This window comes from Aphelocoma coerulescens, chromosome 3, assembly GCF_041296385.1.
Source record: "Aphelocoma coerulescens isolate FSJ_1873_10779 chromosome 3, UR_Acoe_1.0, whole genome shotgun sequence".
Lineage (NCBI taxonomy): Eukaryota > Metazoa > Chordata > Aves > Passeriformes > Corvidae > Aphelocoma > Aphelocoma coerulescens.
In genome coordinates, this window is record NC_091016.1 from 99,408,031 (window position 1) to 99,429,125 (window position 21,095).

The 21,095-nt window shown below is 39.1% G+C and overlaps 1 long non-coding RNA gene across 3 annotated transcripts; it reads right to left on the minus strand.

Annotated features, from left to right (window-relative positions):
• Positions 1–1,135: 1,135 nt before the first annotated feature.
• On the minus strand, positions 1,136–20,194 carry LOC138107376 (uncharacterized). 3 transcript variants are annotated; one of them, XR_011149462.1, is made up of 3 exons: positions 20,093–20,194; positions 18,720–18,953; positions 1,136–2,992 (listed from the first exon to the last, which is right to left on the minus strand). It is a non-coding gene; the product is annotated as an uncharacterized lncRNA (long non-coding RNA). The 3 variants fall into 3 exon arrangements; XR_011149463.1 differs by having other exon boundaries at positions 18,728–18,966; XR_011149461.1 differs by having other exon boundaries at positions 18,720–18,966.
• Positions 20,195–21,095: the final 901 nt, after the last annotated feature.

Here is a 21,095-nt window from a genome sequence, read left to right on the forward strand (position 1 = left end):
CCAAAGCCTCCAAAATACAACCCTCACCCCAGAATTTTAGATCAGCACAGGCCATCCATGACTGTTTTAATAAATTACTGTGCTCCCACTTCAGATGCCTGTGACTTCCACTTGGCTCAGTGTCCAGCTGTATTTGAAAAAGCTCTAGGTGAAAAAGCTTTTTGACAGCACAATCTCGTATCAATTGAATCTGTTGTGCAACTACATTTTTCAAAGGTATTCTTTTTCAAAGGTTATTTTTAAACACTTCTTCCCCTGCTTGGTTTTCCCTACTTTTAAAAGGCCACACAGGAAGATTTGTTGGCAATTTACTGTATAGATAGTAGGGGAGTGGGAAAAACAGATTTCACTTGCCACCTGGATGGACAATCGTTCATAAATCCTGTTTGAAGGTGTGTGATGCTTGATCCCACACCAAAGCAGAGTCTCATTTCAGTCTGTTTCTGCCATCAATTCTGCCATTGATGCAAGCCCTGCTTATGTACTGGCCCTCAAAGACAAAATGGTGCTTTCTGCATCATGTTCCAGCAATGAGGAAAAGTGGCAGAAATGTGATGTGGGGTTTGACAGGCTGTTGGGATTAGTGCCTTGCTTAGTGAAATGGCTTCAAGGCAAAAACCTGGTATAATTGGGAGCAAAGGTCAACCTTTCTGTCAAAATATTAGGTCCCATTTTTCAGCTTCCTACATTTTCCTTTTTAGATATCCATTGCAAACACTTTCAGCAGTAAAGATACGCCAAATTTGTATTTTTTTAAGAAAGACACAGCCTTAGTGAATGAAGCCTTACAGCCTGTAAGTATTCCAGCCATATCTGATGTTATGCACATAGCTCTTTTCAGAACTATGTGTCCTGTCAGGGCATATAAATTCAACAGACTTGGTAAACAAGGGGCCCAAAGGGAGCTGCTACTGGCTGTATTATAAATATTCAAGATCCAGTCAGCCATAATTAGTTTATTCCCTTATGTTGACTTACGTTCCCCTCCTTTCAGTCTGTATATTTTGTAAAAGTTCCACCTTTAGAACAAAAGCTTGCTTGGGCAATTTTATCCTCCAAGCACAAAGAAAATCTTCTGACTGTCCCTGTGAGTATATCCCATACATACAGGAGGAGATAAAAAAAGTCTTTCCTCGTTTTTGAAGGGAACACAAAAATTTTATTTTTCTCCATGTTTCTTCCGAAAGGAAACGTCACTATTTATATGCTTTGTTTCTCCAAACGCTGTCTCCTGCATTTTACGAACCATACAATTATAGAAATATCATTAGAAATATTTTATAATCTAATCACAAAGAGGGGTGCTCTTAAATACAGGACTTGGAGCCACGTGTAACTTTCTTGAAAGTTCAAGAAAGTTCTGATCAAATGTTTGGTATTGATTCTTCTCCATTCATAGTAAAAAAGTGTAATCACTTTTGCAGCTAGAAACATTCAGAGAGTAAGCACTGAGAATGGCTTAGATACAATCAAAACCACTGTCAATGGAATGAGGTGATTTTTAGTCAAGCTGTCAGAACCCTGAGAGTGCTACCATCCCTGTCTGTCCCTGTGCAGACCCCCAGCACCTTCACTCCCCCTGTCCGCAGCCCAGGACCACATTTCAGCCCAGTCTGGGTCTGCCAGTCTCTGCACCAGAGATGCTGCAGCAGGGCCAGTGCCTGGCCTTGCCTGCTGGACAGCCCTCAGTACTCCACTATAGCCAGATTTCCAGATTTGTCCCCAAGTTTTCCTGGCTGGACCCTGAACTCATTAAGTCACCTTGTCTAGGACTATGGATGGACGTTTTCCCATAACCACACGAGTCTTGCTAGATTTTGTTCTGGTCAGTAATTTCACACTCCCTGCTTGTGCCATGGTTGCCCTTGCTTGGCTCCTGGCTCATCCTCCCTTGAGAAGCAGCTCTGCTATTGCTAACCCCTTAGTGGGGTGGGACTATGAGGTAGATTGCTTTAATCAGAGAAAAAAAAAGACTAAATGAGAGTAAAATGAGAGTAAATATTACTGACTAGGTTGTGTAACCAATGACAAGCAAATGCTCGGTTAATATTTCCTCCTGTCTTCAAGACACGTTTGTGTACACAGATATTTTGATAAGCCTTACTCTGATTTTTGTTGCAACAAGTGGATAAAGACCCTTCACTGTCATCACCCTGCTCTCCAGTCTTATGAGACACCTCTCCACATCATGTCTAATGACTGCTTTCTGCCTCACAGCTCTCATACTGCTGCCATATCAGGACTGTCACCATGTATAAGCATTCGGTTCAACATCTCTCATTTCTGCTATTAGTGGAAAGTGCTGTGTTTGCCTGTCCCCTTTGAACTTCACAGTGCTTTACCATAACAGTATTTGGCTTGTGATTGTTGCTGTTAAACTTGCCATCTCACCTTTCATACTACAGCTGCATCTGGTATTTCTGCTACCTAAACCTTTACAGTCTCAGACTAACTTATAAATAAGTCATTGGCACTCAAGACAAATAACTGGTGCAGTGTGACTGTGAATTTGGTCTGTATCCTTTCCATTTACTTTTGGTCAAACTGAGAACATATCTCGGAGGCTGCATTTCTCTAATGAACTGTGGAATTAAGTGAATGATAGATAAATACTGAAGGCAATGATGATTCAAGTTGTCAGAGAACCAAGGAATTATCTGTTGCATTCTGGAATTCACAGCTACATTCATGATGGAACATGACTATTGCAATGGGAGACTTCAGCCTCAGATATTAGGAGGCTGATGAAATTCCCCTTACTTTTAGATACAATCTTCCACGCTGTACCCAGAGAATTAGACATCAAAGAGTGGTATCTCCAAAGACGTATGAAACCATCTTCATTAAAAGTAGAAATACTAAGGAGCTGTGGTTCTTACTTCCCATTCCTCACTGGAGTTTTCATGCAAACTGTACTACAAGGGGAGGACTCAATTCCTTCACCTCAGGATGCATTCTTGGCCAATTCCTTAAATTCTCATATCTTCATATTCTAGAAGAGAATGCATAAATTTGTTTTCCAAAAAAAACCAAAAAACAAACAAACAAACAAAAAACAAAACCCAACAAAACTGACACAAAACCCACAAGTAAAATTGTTCTTTCTTTGAAATTGCAAGGAGTTTCAGGATATGAAAGGAGGCAGGTGGTTGGCTCAATGATCTTTAAGGTCTTTTACAGCCTAAATTATTCCAAATGTAGTGATGCCAAATATTATAACTCCCAGCTTTTCTTCCAGAGGATCACAGCACTATGTCAGAAGGTAAAGAGGATGTAAGCTTAACTTGACTGAAGCTGTAAGGACATTTGCCATACAAAACCTAGTTGTATCTAATTTCATAGCTCCCACAACATGTCACCTGTTCTTGTACTACCTACAACGTAGTTCCCACTACTGAAACTTGGTGGGATGAATTTCGTGACAGGAATGTAGCTATCGACAGCTACAGAATGCTCAGAAGAGACAGGGGAGGAAAGAAGGGTGGAGTAGTTGCCCTCTGCATCAGGAAATGGATACAGTGTGAAGAGCTGTCCCTGAGGAATAGCTCTGAGAAGATTGAAAGCTTGTGGGTATGAATTTGAGACAGAGGCAACAAAGCGAACCTTGTGGTTGATCTCTGTCAATAGGACTCTACTGACGAAGCCTTCTTGCTCCAGCTACAGGAGGCATCGTGCTCACAGGTTCTTGTTCTCCCGGGGGGCTTCGACCACCCCAACATCTGCTGAGAAAGTTGCACAACGAACTGTAGGCAATCCAGGAGACTCCTGGAAAGCATGGAGGACAACTTCCTGACCCAGGTAATAGCCTTAGCAGAGGAGATGCAATACAGGACTGATGGTCTCAAATGTGAGATAACTGGGGCTCACTCACAAGACTGGAGGCAGCCTGGGCCACAGAGATCATGAAGTGGTGGAGTTCATAGTCCTGAGGGATATGGGCCACGTGAAGAACAAAGTCATGACCCTGAATTTTAGAAAAGCAAAATTCCATGTGTTCAAGGACTTAGGGAATAGACACTAATGGGAAACTGTCCTCAGGATAAGGGAGCAGAACAGAGCTGGCTGATCTTCAATGATGCTTTCCCATAGAGTACAAAAGCTCTGGACCCTCAGCTACAAGAAATCAGACAAGAAAGGCAAGAGACTGGCATGGCTGAGTTGAGACTTGCTGGTCAAATCAAAGGGCAAGAAGGAAATACACAGACAGAGAAAGCAAGGATAATTATTCTGGGAATAGTATAGGAATGCTGCCTGGTTACGTAGGGATGAGGTCAGGAAGGCTAAGATGTGGACGGAGCTGAACTTGGCAAGCGATGCAAAGAGTAATAAGAAGGACTTCTATAGGTATGTCAGATAGAAAAGGAAGGTCAAAGTAAGTATAGCCCATCAGATCAGCAAGACTGACAAAGTGCAAACAAGAAGGCTGAGGTGAGCTTTTTTGCCTCACTCTTCAATAGCAACCTCTTTCACACCTCTCAAGAGGATGGACAGCAGGATGGGAGCTGGGGGAACAAAGTGCTTCCCCCTCTAAGACTAGATCAGGTTTGTGATCAGGTGAAGAACCTGAATGTACGTAAGTGTTGGATTAGATGACCTCTAAAAGTCCCTTCCAACCCAAACTATTCTATGATTCTATGATTATACTTCCTTTTGCTTTGGGTACTGCTTGTTAATCACAACTGGCATGTTGTATGGGAATATAGTGAATGGAATTAAACAAATATTTCTGTGCCTGAACATAGACAAAGTAGTTCTGAATGCTGTCTGCCTCTGCCTATGATGGAAACACAGAAACATAGGAAAAAGCATTCAGTCCATACAACCAGACTAAAGGCTGTCAAAAGTGACAAGCCTGTGGGGCATCAGGTCTTCAGTCAGGTGTCCTTCTTCAAATATGCTTGACTGCAAAGTAATGTAGCCATAAGCCTCTTTACCAGAATTGCCCTTCAGAGCAGGATTTTCTGATAATAGTAGAATAAAAACACACAGCAAAATAAATATAAAAGTTCAGCTAATATAAATCCAAAAACACCACCTAATTTTCATCCCTTACACTTACCTATTATACATTAGAAATCTGGCAGAGAGCTCTGTCAAATTGAACTATTGAACTCAAAGTGGCAAAGGGCCCTCCCTAGGCAAGACATTTAAATCATTTTCAAAGTTAATTTCCTGCTCCCAGACTGAGAACAAATCTAATCGGGTTTGCTTCATTCTTCTGACGAACAGGAAAATGTTGCCTGCATACTCAACAAGGGAAAGTGTCCTAAAAGGCAGCTAGAGAACCTGCTTTGCAGCACCAGAGAAACCTCCTCTGCAAAGCAATGCATGTGGATCAGCATGTGAATGGGAATTCGGATTTAAGCATCAGATCTTCCTGGTCTCCTGCTAACCCTGCTTTATAATGAGATTATGAACTGTTTACAAGCTAGTAGTGCTCATGGGAGACTGAAAATAATCAGAAATCTGTGGTATAGTTACAGGGTTATGTTTCAGATAGCTGGCTATGCTTTTAAAAAGACCCACGTCTGGTCCCTCTGGATTCCTGGTGACCAAGAATTTTCCCAGGTTCTAAGGATATTTCCATGAAAACTTCTAAAAACAAGTAACAAAACTTCAATGAGCTTTGGAAAAAACTGAATAAGATTACTAGAGGACTAAAGAGAGTTTGTAGAAGAGCAAACAGAAGTGTATATGCACATGGGAACAAGAGTATATACATGTTTATATGACACAGCAAGATAAAACAGGGTTAATTCACATCTAAGTCACTGTGTTATCAAAGGTAGAAGACAGACATTATTAATTTTCTAAACAGAGGAATTGTCAGATTCTATTTCTGCGTGCATTTTTACAACTCCAAAGGAGAAAAATGCACAGAATAGCACCTGAGTTTCTAAGAATTTCTCATTTATTTTGAATGAAATAGTTGTAGCGTGTTGGTTTTTTTGGTTTGATTTGGAGTTTTTTTGTTAGTTTGGAGTTTTTTGTTTGTATGTTTTTCGGGTTTGTTTTTTTTTTTTTTTTTTTTTTGTGAAAGAGATGAAATATATTTAAGTATTTTTTTAAGTGGTTTAACTAAATTTTTTCCCAATTTCAGCATGTGATATATGACTTTCTATTGCTCTACAACGCCAAATGCTATATGTAGAAAAAAAATGAAAATACTGGTGTTGTCAATTTAACTTTACTAATTAGGAGTCATAAGTTTTCAGTCCGTGCAAAGAGATTCTATTTTCATTGCTAAAAGCATAAATCCTCATTAATATAAATTCTAGTGTTTGTGCTTTTATTTGTGCATCAGATGTAAGTACAAGGATGCATTACTTCAATAGAGATACAGTTCTTAAGTACAGTATCGCTATTAAATAAGAAATAAACAAGTAAATTTCATTAAGCTAATGTTATAGGGTTGAACAATCATAGCCATCACAAACTCACCATTAAAAAATAATTAGTTCAAGTTACTGAAAACTTATTTTTTCAAGTTGTTGAAAACTAACACTGAAAACTAGGACATTTCCAAGTAGCCTGTTCATATTAGTTGATTTACTCAGAATATATCTCAGTTTCTTTACTCCTTATTTCTCTCTATCCAGAAATTCTTCTTTCAGCATCTAGCTTTAATCCTGGTGATTGACAGAAATTTTTCTTTCTGTTGAGCAATAATGTAACTTAACATACAGAATTAGCCCTGCCATAAGAATTGAGACATTCAGTGCCATTGCTTACTTCCTTAATTTTACTTTCTCTGACAAGCACACATAACTGTTGCATAACCAAAAGATGCATATCTTCAAACTGCTCCTCAGTGAACCTTCAATTTATCCACTGAACTAAAATTGACCCTCCTTGGCACTTAGTGAGATGGAAATATTTTTTCAAATATGCTGAAACAAGCTCAGTATGAGCAAACTAGCATGCCACATTTTCAAGGATCACTTCTAGAGCCCTGCTATGACAAATTAAATTGCCTAAGTGTTATGGGTAAGAGAGGGAAACCAGACCTTAACTGAAAACTGTAGGATACTTTGCTCCCATATTGACCTTCAGGTGTATGTAATGAAAGAAGAAGCATCCCAGTTTCATTCCTGTATCTTCAGACTTTCTCTGTTCTTTTTGTAGATACTACTAAGTTTATCTTCCTAAAAATCCTAGACTATGCTCTATGTTTAATATGCATTATCTGCAATAAAAAAAGAAGGATTTGTTTAGTTAGTAAAAACACTGTCATTAGCATTTCCCTGCCCAGCAGTAAAAAACTCTCATTTAAGGTCTTTTTCTTTTTTTTGTATGTGTGATCTTCTTCTGTATTGCAAATGTTTCACTAGCTCAGACTGCATTTTTATAAGAACTATTATTTGAGCAACATGAAAAGATTCCATTTATCTATCTGCTCTATTGCTATTAATGGAATATTATATTACCATGAAAGAAGCACTCTAAGGTCAAAAGCCAGGGTGGATTTTTTTTTTTTTTAATTTTTTTTTAATATTGTTTATTGTCCACAAAAGGTTTCAGGCTCCTTCTCATTCTATTACTTAATATTTTGTGTGTTCAGTAAAATCATCTTTAGATCAAGTTACAGGAATAATACAGTGTAATCAGCTGGTTTTATTCTTTAAAAAACTTTGATGGCTGCAATTTAGAACAAGCCCATTTATGTAATAGTGTTAACAAAACAGGTGAAGACAAATCCCATAATGTCACCATTACTGTGCATCATCAGCCAGGTGATTGTACCACTGGATATTTTCAGCCTCTGACTTCAAAACACAGATATTTAACAAAACCAGATAATTCAAAATTAAAATAGAGATGTAAAAGGAGGAACTAATTGACTGTTTCAAGTAATTAGGAGAGAGACCACAGCGTTTAAGTTTTTAAAAAATGGGACCCTGTTAACTCTTTAAATAACTTTATGAGATGAATGCCTTTTGGACAACTTTTAGCAAATCTCCCGACATTGAACTTTACTGTTTCTTATGCTTCATCACAGTATTTCTTGGTAAAATTTTTTTGGTAAGTGTTTAATTGTCTTTCTTTTGGAAGCTGCAGTTTCATCCAATTATTTCATGGGATACATTAGGGAAAAAAAAAAGAAACCTCATTGCTTTATCATTCTTCCAGACAGATGGTATCCACAAAATACCAGGTAGCATCACTGAGATGACTATATTACAAAAATTCAGGGAAGATTAATATCTAATGCTTACCAAATGATTCACAGCTAGATGATCATTCAAGAACCAGGCACTAAAATAAGCATGACAATACATGTGACATATTCATTTAGGTTGCAGGCCTAAAGAGAGATAAGGAAAACAATTCCAAGTATTCGTTCCTTAACAGGAAAGAGGTGCAAGTAAATCCACTCACAGAAAACCATGCTCTCATCTTGAAAATCAATAATTGTTCTGGGGGAAGGGGTGGTTTCTATTCCCTGATCATCTGCCTTATGCTCAGAAATGGTTTCTGTAGCTCTAAGGTGGGTCTGGGGAGGGGGGAGCCTTGGGACTACTGCCCAGGCTTTTGCAAAGGCTCACTCTGAGGCATCTGTGGTGCCCTGTGGACAGCATCACTGTCCCTTAGCTAGCTTGGGTTTTTTGTTCGCTTAGGCAAGAAGTTTCTTTCCTTTCCTGGCCCTGGAGACTGCAGCAGCAATTCTTCAGCTGCTTTTGCTTTTTCCTGAACTGTTCAGTTTGGTTTAGTCCAAGGCACGAGAGAACTATTGACAGGAGAATTGGGGGACCAGTGGGGAGCCAAGGAGCCGCTTCATCCTGGCCCCAGACCTCAGAAAAGCCAACCCAGCGAAATAAGGGACACTAAATCTACCAGCCTCATCTGCTGTGAAGAGGAGACAAACATCAGAGATTCACCGGATTTCCATCTGGTTTTGCCCGAGCTGCTGTGAGGACCCTTTGGTTTTTTCCTTCCCTGAGACAAAAGCTGGCACTATTTTTTTTTATTTTTCTCTTTCTCTGGCATTTTGGGGTTTCTTATTCTTATGTGTCTGTGTGTAAGGGGAGGGGGATTGGGGGAGATGGGGAGGTTGACAATTAAATATCTAGCATTTATTCACCATTTTTCCCCATGCCGTGTTGGCACTATGTCCATAAATGGTTGGGGTGTTTTTCTATTTCATACACTAGTGTTAATATCTCATCGGTAGAAAGGGATTGTTGGAGGCATTTATTGTGAAAGGAAACATTCATTCCAGAGTGTTCTTCTCCTAAACTAGTTTCTAAACAACGAAAAATGGCCTCCTCATTTTCAGAAAAAGGCTGCTTTTACTGCTCTTCTTAGGGTTAGGCTTCAAAAAACCACAAAGTCTACAGCTCCAGGGACATTGCAGCTACAGAATAAAATGCCAAAGGGAGCACGGCACTTCCACAACATCATTCCCTCCATAACTTCCTCCTTGGCACCAGCAAAGTGTTTCCTGCATCAGCCTCAGAAAATGGCTGCTTTTGCTACTCTGCTTAGGGTTAGGGTTGCGCTTAGGGTTAGGGGTAAAAATAACAGAAAGCCTAGAGATCCAGGGGCACTGCAACTCCAAAAGGCAAGCCAAGGACTACATGGCAGTGACACAACAATGCTCCCTTCACACATGTCCTCTTTGTCACCACCAATGCACTGGCAGCCTCAGCCTCAGCAAAAGGCTGCTTTTACCCCTCCGCCTAGGGTTAGGGTTAGGCTTAAGGTTGGAAAAACCCCAAATCCTGCAGCTCCAGGGACACAAAAACTACAAAAGACATGCCAAGGGCACTGCCCCAGCATTGCTACCTCCACACCTATCTCCTTGGCACCAGTCATTTAATGGCCACCTCCGCCTCAGCAAAAGGCTGCTATTAATGCTCCATTTAGGGTTAGGGTTACACATAGGGTTTGGTTTGGATAAACCACAAATCCTACAGATCCAGGGACAGTCTTGGTACAGAAGGCATGGCAAGGGCAGCAAGGCCCAACATTATTCCCTCCAAATCTTTCTGCTTGAAAGCAGTCTCAGCTAAGGCTGCTTTTACTTTTCTGCTTAGAATTACGGTTACACTTAAGGTTAGGATTAGGGTCAAGAAATCCATGAAGCCTAGAGCTCCAGGGCTACTGCAGCTACCAGTAGCATGCCAAGGGCAGCAGGCCTTTCCCCAACATTACTCCCTCCCCACATTTCTGCTTTGAACCAGCCTCAGCCAAAGGCTGCTTTTACTGCTCCTCTGAGGGCTAGGGTTATGCTTAGGGTTAGGGTTAACAAACCCATAAGCCTAGAGCTCCAGAGACAGTGGAACCACAAAAGGCATGCCAAGGGTAGCACGGAACTGCCCCAATATTGCTCCCTCCACACCTTACTCCTTGCCACCAGCCATGTCATGGCCACCTCAACTTCAGCAAAAGGCTGCTTTTACTGCTCTCCCTAGGGTTAATGTTTAGGTTTAATTTTAGGGTTAATGTTTGGGGTTTGGGTTAGGGTTACTGTTGGGGTTTAGCGTTAGGGTTTAGGGTTAGGATTACTGTTAGGGTTTAGGGTTAAGGTTAGGGTTAATGTTTGGGGTTAGGGTTAAGTTTAGGGTTAGTGTTAGGGTTAGGTTTAGGGTTAGGTTCAGGTTAGGTTTAGGGTAAGATTTAGGGTTAGGGTTAGTTTTAGGCATTGGGCTAGCATTATATTTAGGGTTTAGGCTTTAAGCTTTCGGTTTATTTTAGGGTTTAGATGTTACAGTTAAGGTTTGGGTTATGATTAGTGGTCTGAAACCCTCAAAGCCTAGAGCTTCTGAGACTCTGCCACTAGAAAACCCTTTCCAATGTTTACGCAGCTCTGCTTCCACATTGGTCTCTCCACACCTTTCTCTTTGGCTATAGCCTTGTTATGGCCACCTCAGCTTCAGCTCTGATAATTCAATATCTAGCATTTACTCACTTTTTTCCATGCTATGCATTTACTCTGTCAATAAATGGTTGGGTGTTTTCCACTTTCATCCACTAATATTCAGTTCTTATTGGCAGGTACAGATTGCTGAAACCTTTTTCTTTAGAGGAAACACTCATTCTAGAGTGGTTTTTTCCTAAACTTGTCTCTAAACTGAGACAGTGATGTAATCACTGTTGCCTTCAGTGACACAAGCTCCAAGCCAAGACTCTCTACAGTATCCAAAATATCCTAAATCCTACATTGGAATTATCATCTAAAAGCATAATATTTTTTTGTGAATAGCTTGGTGATGTAATTTATTGTCAAAGGTGAATTACAAGGAAATAAAGTTTTCATCATGCCCAATAGAGTCATAACCCATATGGGCCAAGTGACACTTTCTTTTGAAAGGCAAATGTTGTATTTTGTTAAAGGGTAAAGAAGGTATTTACAGTTCTAAAAACAGTCTTGTCAATAAGAAAGGAATATATTTGCTATCAATGTCCAAAATTACACTGGACTACACTAAGCAGAGTAATAAAAATATTTGAAAATGGATTTATTAGCAATTAATCATAAATTATTTTAAAATATTTATGCTTTTTAGTGTTGTTTTCTTTACTACAACGAACAGTTTAACCAAAACTATATCAAAGCACTCTGTTTTTCGCATTTCCCCCACTTCCTCGCTGGACAAACACCAACTAGAATGGTGACATTTTCAAAGATCATTATACACTCTGTCCAGTGCTAGAGAAAGTTAGTATTAAGGTGTTTCTGTGGCCTTGCTAAAGATTAATTTACCTGTAGACTGAGATACCATTTTGAGGTTTTCTCACAAAATACCTTGTCCTCAAAGAACAATCAAAAAAGCATACAAAAGCAAAGGGAAATTAAAAATTAGGAGTGGAGTGGAAGTAAAATGGAGGCAAAATTTTAATTTGAAAGGATACAGACTATTTAATTTTGAAAGGAAAGTAATTTTTGGTCAAGAAATATCTAGTAAAACATAGAAAGAAACCAGAATTTTTAGATATATATTATTAAATTATTGATAAATTATTTTTGTTTTATTATTTTGTTATAATTTTTGAATTTTCAGTACAGTTGTAAAAACATGAGATACAAGGCTTTGTGGAAAAGTATTGGCTTTACTGACAAAAAAAAAAAAAAAGCTTTCGTAATTGGGGAAAAAGGACAGCTTTACAGCACATAGTTGGGAAAAAGGCAGAAGCCTTACAGTTGAGCTGGTCTGAGCTTAGGTTGATTATCTTAAGTAATTAGACAGCTTGAGAAAAAGAGCTGATTGGAACATGGGGAGAAGAGGGAGGAAAGAGAGGAAGAGGAGGATTCTATTAACCCTAGCATGACACAGAAACAATTGCTTATGAGGCACTGTAAAATTAGCCTTAGATATAATGTGGTAAAATTTGTCATGTGCTAACAAATTACAATTTCTATTGAGTTCATTACATGTAACATCCAATATAAATTAAAAATAATTATTATGAAAAATAAAACTATTAACTTTTGTCCTGTGACTCGTTTTGAAGACCATAGGGAAGTCTGTTTTATTGCAGCTATACCTGTTTCTCTAGTACAAGATCTTTCTGCCAAGTCTTTCTTTGCTCACATCCTTAAACTCTCAATCACAACTACATAGCATAACATAACCAAAACAAAAATCAAATTTGAGTTAATTTATTAGTGAGTAATTTAACAACATGTAAGGCTAACTTTAGTGTGGGATCTCCTGAAACAGGCTGAAGGCTAGGGGACAGTTTGGTAGGGTTCTGGGAGTGCATGCACTTCCACAAAGCATCTTCTAGTTGTGATAGGTTTCATCCTTTATCTGATCAGCTCCTGCAATTTTGTTTCAAAAAATCTGGGTGCAAAGCTTGTCTCATATCTCAGGGGAAATACCTCCAAATTTCCTATTTAAAACAAATCAGTTGTGATAGACCCACAAAGAAATATGAAAGCATATTGAGCATACTGTTTCCAAACATGAATTAATTCTTAGGAGAGACTTCAAACATGACTCAATGCTAGAATTACACAGTAAAAGTTATCTGTCCCTTTCCTCTGTTGTACCCCACCTTTAGAAAGGTTGGCACCAGTGACACTCCTTACCACGAACCTTCAATTACACCTTTGAAATTTAAAATTACTGTGCCAATATTGATTCATGGGGAAAGGAACCAAGTTATGAAAGCAAAACATTATGTAGAAGCCCTAGGGCCCTCAGACACAGTAATAGCTCTGTAAACACAGGCAATATTTTTTATTTTTGCATTGGTCATATTTAATGACCAATGGTCATATTTAAATGATTTTAAGTTCAGATAACTGGATAAGATAAAAATCTGTATTTAGGTGAGGTCATTATTGGTTATGCTTAAGCAAATAATGCTCAGACTACACTTCTGTCAGACATGCTTGTAGTCAATCTGATGAACAAAAACATCAGAGGGTGTACAGCATAAATTAGCAAACTGCTGAGAAAAACATGAACAATGTCTCCAGAAACTCCATTCCAAGTCTTTAGAACAGGGTCTAAGAATGGCAAATACAGAATAAGTTACTTTTTGGTGTTATTTTTGCAATTATTAGTATTGTTAATTTATTTTTTAAAAGTTTCTTACATTATCGAAATCTGGCAAGTCATGAGGGAAATAAAGTGTATCTTTATTTTCCCAATTAAGTTATCCTTATAACAGACTGGGGGAACACATCTGTCAATGTCACAGTTCGCATATGGTCTCTGAATTGTACAGTTGTTCCATACAGTACTATAATTCTTTTTCCATTTTAAGCTTTTAGTCACTGTCAATGATTCATTGAAACGTGATCATATTTTAATCTAGAAAAAAAGACTACGAACTTGTCTGAATTCAAAATAACCCATACTGCTGCTCATGTGCTTACAACAGTGCTTACATTTTCTGTGGGTTAATCAAGCAAATTTCACGAGCACTCTGATAGAATTAATCCAACAGGGAAGAGTAGTTTAATAACTGAATATCAGTTATTGCCAGAAAGGCTGAATTCTAAATAAATCCACTTACAGTGCAGTTAGGGTGGGTTCTGGTCTTCTATTTGTAAAACATGGAAGGAAAAAACATGCAAGTAGAGTCTCAATAGTAAATGTGTGGTTCCACTATGGTGCATAAACAGAGATCCACCAGGTCATTTTTCAAATATCAGTATTTTTTAAAATTGCCGTCTCTTTGGAAAATGATCTGTTGGATATCACCTACATGGAAATATGAGAAAAACAAAAATACATTCTATTTGGAGACAGGACAGCAAGCATACCAAAGAAGGCAAAGAGGCATACCACAAATGCACAGTAATTGTAAATTTAACCTCTGCACAATTTTTACCCCTTCTCTTTTAAGATTGCTATTATGTTCCTTTCTATTTCTCCTGAGCCCCAAGAACAGGCCTTTATTCACATGTGCTCTATCAGTTGAGGAAGAACGATTATGAGTGTAAATAAAGCCAATCAGTTTGAATCAGGTACAAGAGCAAGTGTACAAGCAAAATCACTGCAAAGACCAGTGGTCTTTTGGACACAGATTTGTATCTTGCAATCCAACTATAAAATGCTTTCCTCTTTCAGATATTCCAAAAATTCCCATGACAGTCACAGGATGAATTTAGGTATGGAGATAATTTTCTTCTACCTAACTGGATTCTGAAACAGTTGCTTTGTAAAGTAAAAGCTAGGACTATTTCAGACCAGTGGTTCTGAAAGAAAAAAGCTATTTCTAAACATAAATCCTGCAAGGAATATTCTGTTGACAGTGGTTATTTTGGCATTCAATTCTAAAATGGTTGAATTCAAAGTTCTATGTAATAACTTCAGAAAACCTGAAGTAAAGAAACAAACAAGGTTAAAAGGCTTGTTGAGGGTATGATAGAAGATGGCAGTATTTTACTGTATTCCTTTAGTAAAGTCACTTCATATATTTGTTTTCTTTAAGCTGTGGCAGAACATTCAAGCTATTCTCTGCCATAAGCAGCCATCTGTCACATCACTGTCTTTCATATTTTCTTTCATTTCTGTGTAATAGCATGCACTGACTGAACATATGGCCTAGAAGTTGGACAAATGCCCCCCCTGGCTAATATGAGCTATTCAGGGGTGTTTGCTGGTGTAAATCATTATACCTCTCATCCTTCCTTCAAGCAATCAGCTGTTAGTTCAAGAAACCATCACAGGAGGCTCCAGTTCTATAGTATCTCCCTCATTACTCTCTGTAAGCCAGACTGGCCAAGGCAGTGGTTAATCTGCCTGTCTTAATCTTCTCCCAGAGAAGGACAAAGGTCATTCTGCTTTTCATCTAAGTACAGCTATTAAAAATTATAGCCCTACTGAACTGGATGAATCCAGAAGGGAGGTGTGGAAGAAGAAAAAGTCATTAAAGGTTTTCAATATTTTACCAGGTACCTCAAATGTTCTGCAATAGTCTTAATTAAGGACAATACGACAAGAGATGACTAAGTAGCAGTGGCATAGCTGGACACTCTGAACTTCAATACCAAAAACAATTAGAGGAAATGCAACCTGCTGAGATATTTTTATTTAACACAGACGATTCTGGGTTAGATGAAAGAATAGGGTTTTAAAACCCACACAGATCTGGTGGTAACCATGATAAGCTGAAGAAGGAATAGTAGGGAAGAAAGAAAACCATTCCTTACAGAGAGGGGAGAAATCCATCTCTCACTACAAATGTTTTTTAGAAGAGTGTGTCCTTTCCTGACTTCTACTGTTGCAGAATAGTGCAGACCACTGTTAGTGAAAAAAGAATTTGTTCAGCCTTTCTTGCCCAAAGTAACCACACTCTTTTTGACCATATCAGATTATGATTGTCTTTTGCGTATTTGTGAAAATTCAGCACATGCAAAAAGTGACTCAAAAAGGAAGCAGAGAGTACCATGCTTGAAAGAAGCCATCTTGATTGGTTTGTTTCCAGCGTTCCTTGAACTGCACTACTTCCTATCAGCATTATAATGGAGATTCATACTAGTAGAAAACGGGCTTAGAGATCTCCAAGTCAGATCTCCTGGAGAGGACTGTTGCAGTTCTTTTGTGTTGGGGTTTGGTAACAAACATAAATATGTCATGGCATATATAGCTTTATTAGGAAATAAAGCTATACAAGAGCAACATAATTAAATTAACTTGATAGGATCACGAGGCACATGAATAACTTATTTTAATGCTTTAGGAATAGGTTTTATATATACACCAGTAGAGGAAACCTCACTTCCTTCAAGTTTTTGTATTACTACAATATCTCTGGTGCTGGGTACTTTCCTGGTCAGCTCTTATTAGATTATTATAAGAGCTACATAACATAACATTATTATAACATGATTATAATATATATAATTATTAGATATATTATAAATAATATATTAATTATATAATATATAATTAATATATCATATAACAATATATTAATTATATAATATATTGATTATATAATATATTAATTATTAGATTTGGTTATAATATATAATTATTATATAGAATAATTATTATATAATATTATAATAAGGATTATTATACATCACTTGTTCAAGTATTTGAAATTGCACGTAACAAAAGCTATAATTCAATACCTGTCTATTCAAAGGCAACTACAGTCTTAGTCCTTGTCAGCTATGGGTGGTAATTTTCTTCACATAAACTATACAGAGCCTATTAATACTGCAGTCTTCAGCATGCTTATGTGATTTCAGTAGTGATCTTACTAAGTGTTTGAGGCTTTTAAGTGCAGCAAAGAAATGACTGAGAACGTTTTTACATCTCAGACAAACTGATAGGGCAGACCCAAAATATGACTACAAACTTCAAAGGCCTACAGACGGTTGCAGATACAGATGTTTATTGTCTAATTGAATTGCTCCAAATTCTTCCCTGTCTTCCAGTTTGGTGGGTTGCTAAGAGTCTTTCAAGACATTAATGTTTTTGCCTTATCTTCTCCAATGCTTTAACCTTCAAGACAATGTAAACAAGTCAGAGTTTTGTTCTCAGGTGTGTCAGGAGCAAGTTCATTCACTGACTGAATAGAGCTTAACTGTCCTTGCCCACACCTGAATACAGGGAACATGATTTCCCACATCTTAATCATTTTACCAAAATCATGGGCCAGTTTGTGATGTTAATTAACCTTTTTTACCAGCTTGCTCACAGCAAGGCAATTAGAAGCCCAAGTTAGTAGTTGATTCATTTTGATTTATTTGATGTGTTCTGCTACTTTTATGGAGAATTTGCAAACCCCCTAGATACAAGAGTCAGCTTCCAGAGAATAATAAACCTGACATTCCAAGGTTTTCACTCAGTGCAGTCACCTTCCTTTTTGCGCTTTTTCTTAAGGACATGTCGTAGTTTTAAAACGGGATGTGTCCTTCAACCTCTCTCTTAAAGACTTTTTTAATCTTTTGGGGGGGTTTTAAACTACTCCTATTTTGCCTGCCCAGAGCAGAAAAAGCAGAATCTTCCCTCTACAACTGCCTTTATTCACCTTTATGTTCAGCCATGCCATATACCTACTTACATTTTGATGTGGAACCTTATACTGTCTTCTAGAAAATCAGTTTTCTACAACTTTGACATGCTTAAACCCATCCACACACCCTTCCCCATGCCATGCCCCCACTTTTAAGTGTATTTAAGCCATGGATAATGGCAAGAAACTGAAAGATTTAGGCAAAATGGCAATATTTTTTAAAGTGTCAGCTTCCTGTTGGCTCAGAGGTCAAAAATATACCTTATACCCTTTCACCTGTGATGACCTCTGAGCCTAACAGAGTTACTCCCTAGATTCTGAATAAAATGTATCTAAGGTAATTGGATGGCAGTAATGAGAAAAAAAATTCTCCTTTCCTACTGCTGTCTTCCAATTTTCCTGCTGGCCTTATTTTCCATACATTGATCTCCCACAAAGTGGCAGATATAGTTTAAAGTGTTCCTGTTAATATTGATGACAAAAAAGAAAACTGTTTTCCATAGTAAAATCTGGTTTGTTTTGCCTGTAGGAGGAAGACCAGCAAATGGATGGAGTGCATTTTTTCAAATACCCATATTTGTGAATGGGTCTTCTTTCTGCACATGATGCTGTGACATAAAATCAGTAGAAAACTATCTGTTTCTTATAGGTAACCAGTTTTTCAGAATGCTTGGTTGAGAGTAGACGTACAATGAACATACAGTGCTGAGGAGAGGTTGGGATTTATCTCTTTTTTTCTGTTTCAAGAGTTCTGCAGGATCAGGAAGCTGATTTTCCTCACACCAGCCACTTCTTTTCTTAGAAAAGATGAGTAAAGGAGAACTGCCATACGTACAATTAAGTTTGGTTTTTTTAAAGGAAACACCCTTAGTTCAAATTCCTCAAACCTATCAAAGTGCCTGCCTCACTTAGAAATCAGTGGAAACTGGGTATTTGAATCACTGGAGATGATGCCTGCCTGGCACAAAATGAAGTCACTTGAAGCCTTTCCAGAATGAGAATTAAAGCTTCAAAAGTGGCATTTTCAATATTTCTCTATTAGAATCATGGACTTGTAGTGTAATTTGGGTGTGAAAGGACCTAAGTAGGTCTCCAGTTTAACCTTCCACTCAAAGCAGGGCCAGACATGGGACCAGACCAGGTTGTTTGGGGATTTACCTAGTCTGGTCTTGAAAATCACCAAGGAAAGAGGTTATGTAACATTGCTGGGCAACTTGCTACACCGCCGGGCTATCCTCATGGGGAAAACCTTCTCCTTACAAACAACTTAAGCCTATCTTTCAACTTACAGTTTTACCTCACATCCTCCCACCAGGAAGCACCGTGGAGAGCCTGCAGCTTCAACAGCCTCCTTGTAAGCACTAGGGTCCGCTCTTTTGTTCCCCTGCAGCCATCTCTTCTCCAGGTTGACCAATCCCATCTTCCTCAGCCTTTCCTCACAGGGTGAGTGCTCAGTCCCCAAACATTTTGGCAGCCTCAGCTGATTCATCCAAGTTTGTTGAGGTCTTTCTCATACTGAGGGCCTAAAATTGGAGGCTGTGTTATAGAATCATAGAACATACTAAGTTGGAATATACTCATCAAGATCATCAAGTCAAGCTCTTGGCCCTGCACAGGACACCACAAGAGTCACACCATGTGCTTGAGAGCATTGTCCAAACACTTCTCAAACTCTGTCAGGCTTGGTGCTGTTATCACTTCCCTGGGGAGCCTGTTCCAGTGCCCAACCACCCTCTGGGTGAAAAACCTTTTCCTGATATCCAACCTAAACCTCTCCTGACTCAGCTTCCTGTCATTTCCTTGAATCCTGTCACTGGTCATGAGAGAGAAGACATCGGTACTTGCACCTCCACTTCTCCATATGAGAATGTTAAAGACCCCAATGATGTCTCCCCTCAATCTCCTCCAGGCTGAACAGACCAAGTGATCTCAGCTGCTCCTCATACAGCTTCACCTCCAGACCCTTCATCATCCTTGTGGCCTCCTTTGGACACTCTCTAATAGCTTAATGTCTTTTTTATACTGTGGTGACCAAAACTGCACACAGTATACAAGTTGTGGCCACACCAGTGCAGAGTAGAATAAGGTTTAACAAATGCCAAGAAGAGGAGGATAGTCTCTTCCCTCTGTCTACTGGTCATGATTCTCTTATGCATGTTGTGAAGCTGTTGGCCATCTTTGCTGCCAGGGCATACTGCTGGCTTGTGTATCACCATTCAAGAGCTAAACAGTTTTAAGCAGAGCTGCTCCCCAAGCAGACCCAGCTGTACCATTGCAGAAGGTTCTTCCTTCTCAGGTGAAATGCTTTCCATTTTTCCTTTAATCATATGAGTTTCTTGTGGCCCACGGCTCCACCCTGTCTGGTACCCCCCAAGTGACAGCTCTATCATTGAGGGCAATCCAGAAACTTACCTGAGTTATTTAAAAAAGGATTTGTCTGCTGACCCAGAGAGAACATCAGGTTTCCGACCACAGACTCCTACCACAATGCCACCATTGCTTACCTCTCCTCTGGTCTTCTTGACCCATGAGCTCTCCCTCAGCCTGTTGTCTGTCCTATACAAGAGCTCCCCATAACTAAGCTGCCATTTCATGCAGAGAGCACCTCCTCCAGCCCCCCTGTTTCTATCTTCCCTAACAATATTTCCTGAAGAGCTTGTACCTGTCCATTGCAGATATCCAGCTGCAAGCTGTTCAAGCATGTCTCAGTCCTCCTTTGCATTTCTGTTGGCAAACAGGCACTCACCACATTTTGTCAGGTGGATCCTGTTACTCTCAGGGCTCTTTAGGGCTTCTTGTGTTTATAAAAACCAACACCCCATCTAAGACACAACTTCTACAGGATTGGCCTATTCCCTGCCCACCCTCTCCCCCCCAGCTGTGCCCCAAACCCTTCCCTTAGATCAAGGTAGCACCTCCAGGGCTCCCATTGCCCATAGGATCAGCCCAGAACCCTGCAGCCCCTCCCAACATCCTCAGGATCTCCCCTGGCCAGATTGCTGGTGATCACATGGATGAGCAGCAGGGAAATCAGTTAGCAGCAATGCAGAAAAGGGGAAATTAAGAAATGTGAATGTGTTTTTATGGGGATTTCTTAAAATGCTTTGTTTGATGATTCATTAAGGGGATAGATTTCACTTTCAGAAAAATATCACCTGTTGGAAAAAACAGCTGTGGCCTTTCCATCTTCACGGTCTCTTCTCTCATATAACAAAAAAATAAGACAACAGGAAGCGGTCTCAAGTTGTGCTAGGGGAGGTTTAGTTTGGATACATTTAGTTTAGTTTGGAAACATTTCTTCTCTGGAAGGTTGTCAAGCATTGCAATAGGCCACTCAGGGAAGTGGTTGAGTCACCATCCCTGGAGGTATTTAAAACACGTGTAGGTGTGGCACTTAGGAACATGGTTTAGTGGTGGACTTGGCAGTGCTAGGTTTCCATTGGACCTAATGATCTTAAAAGATCTTTTCCAACTTCAGCAGTTGTATTATTCTATGATACATTAGAAAAAAATTTAGAGCATTTAAGAGATTCTATATCTCCCCCCAATTCTGTTTTCAAGTTCATGGGGTATAAACCCAAAGACATTTCATCTAGGAAACGCATTTTAATCAAGGTGAAAGTTGTCCTCAGTGAAGATTTTTAATTTAATATGTAGCTCTTCTG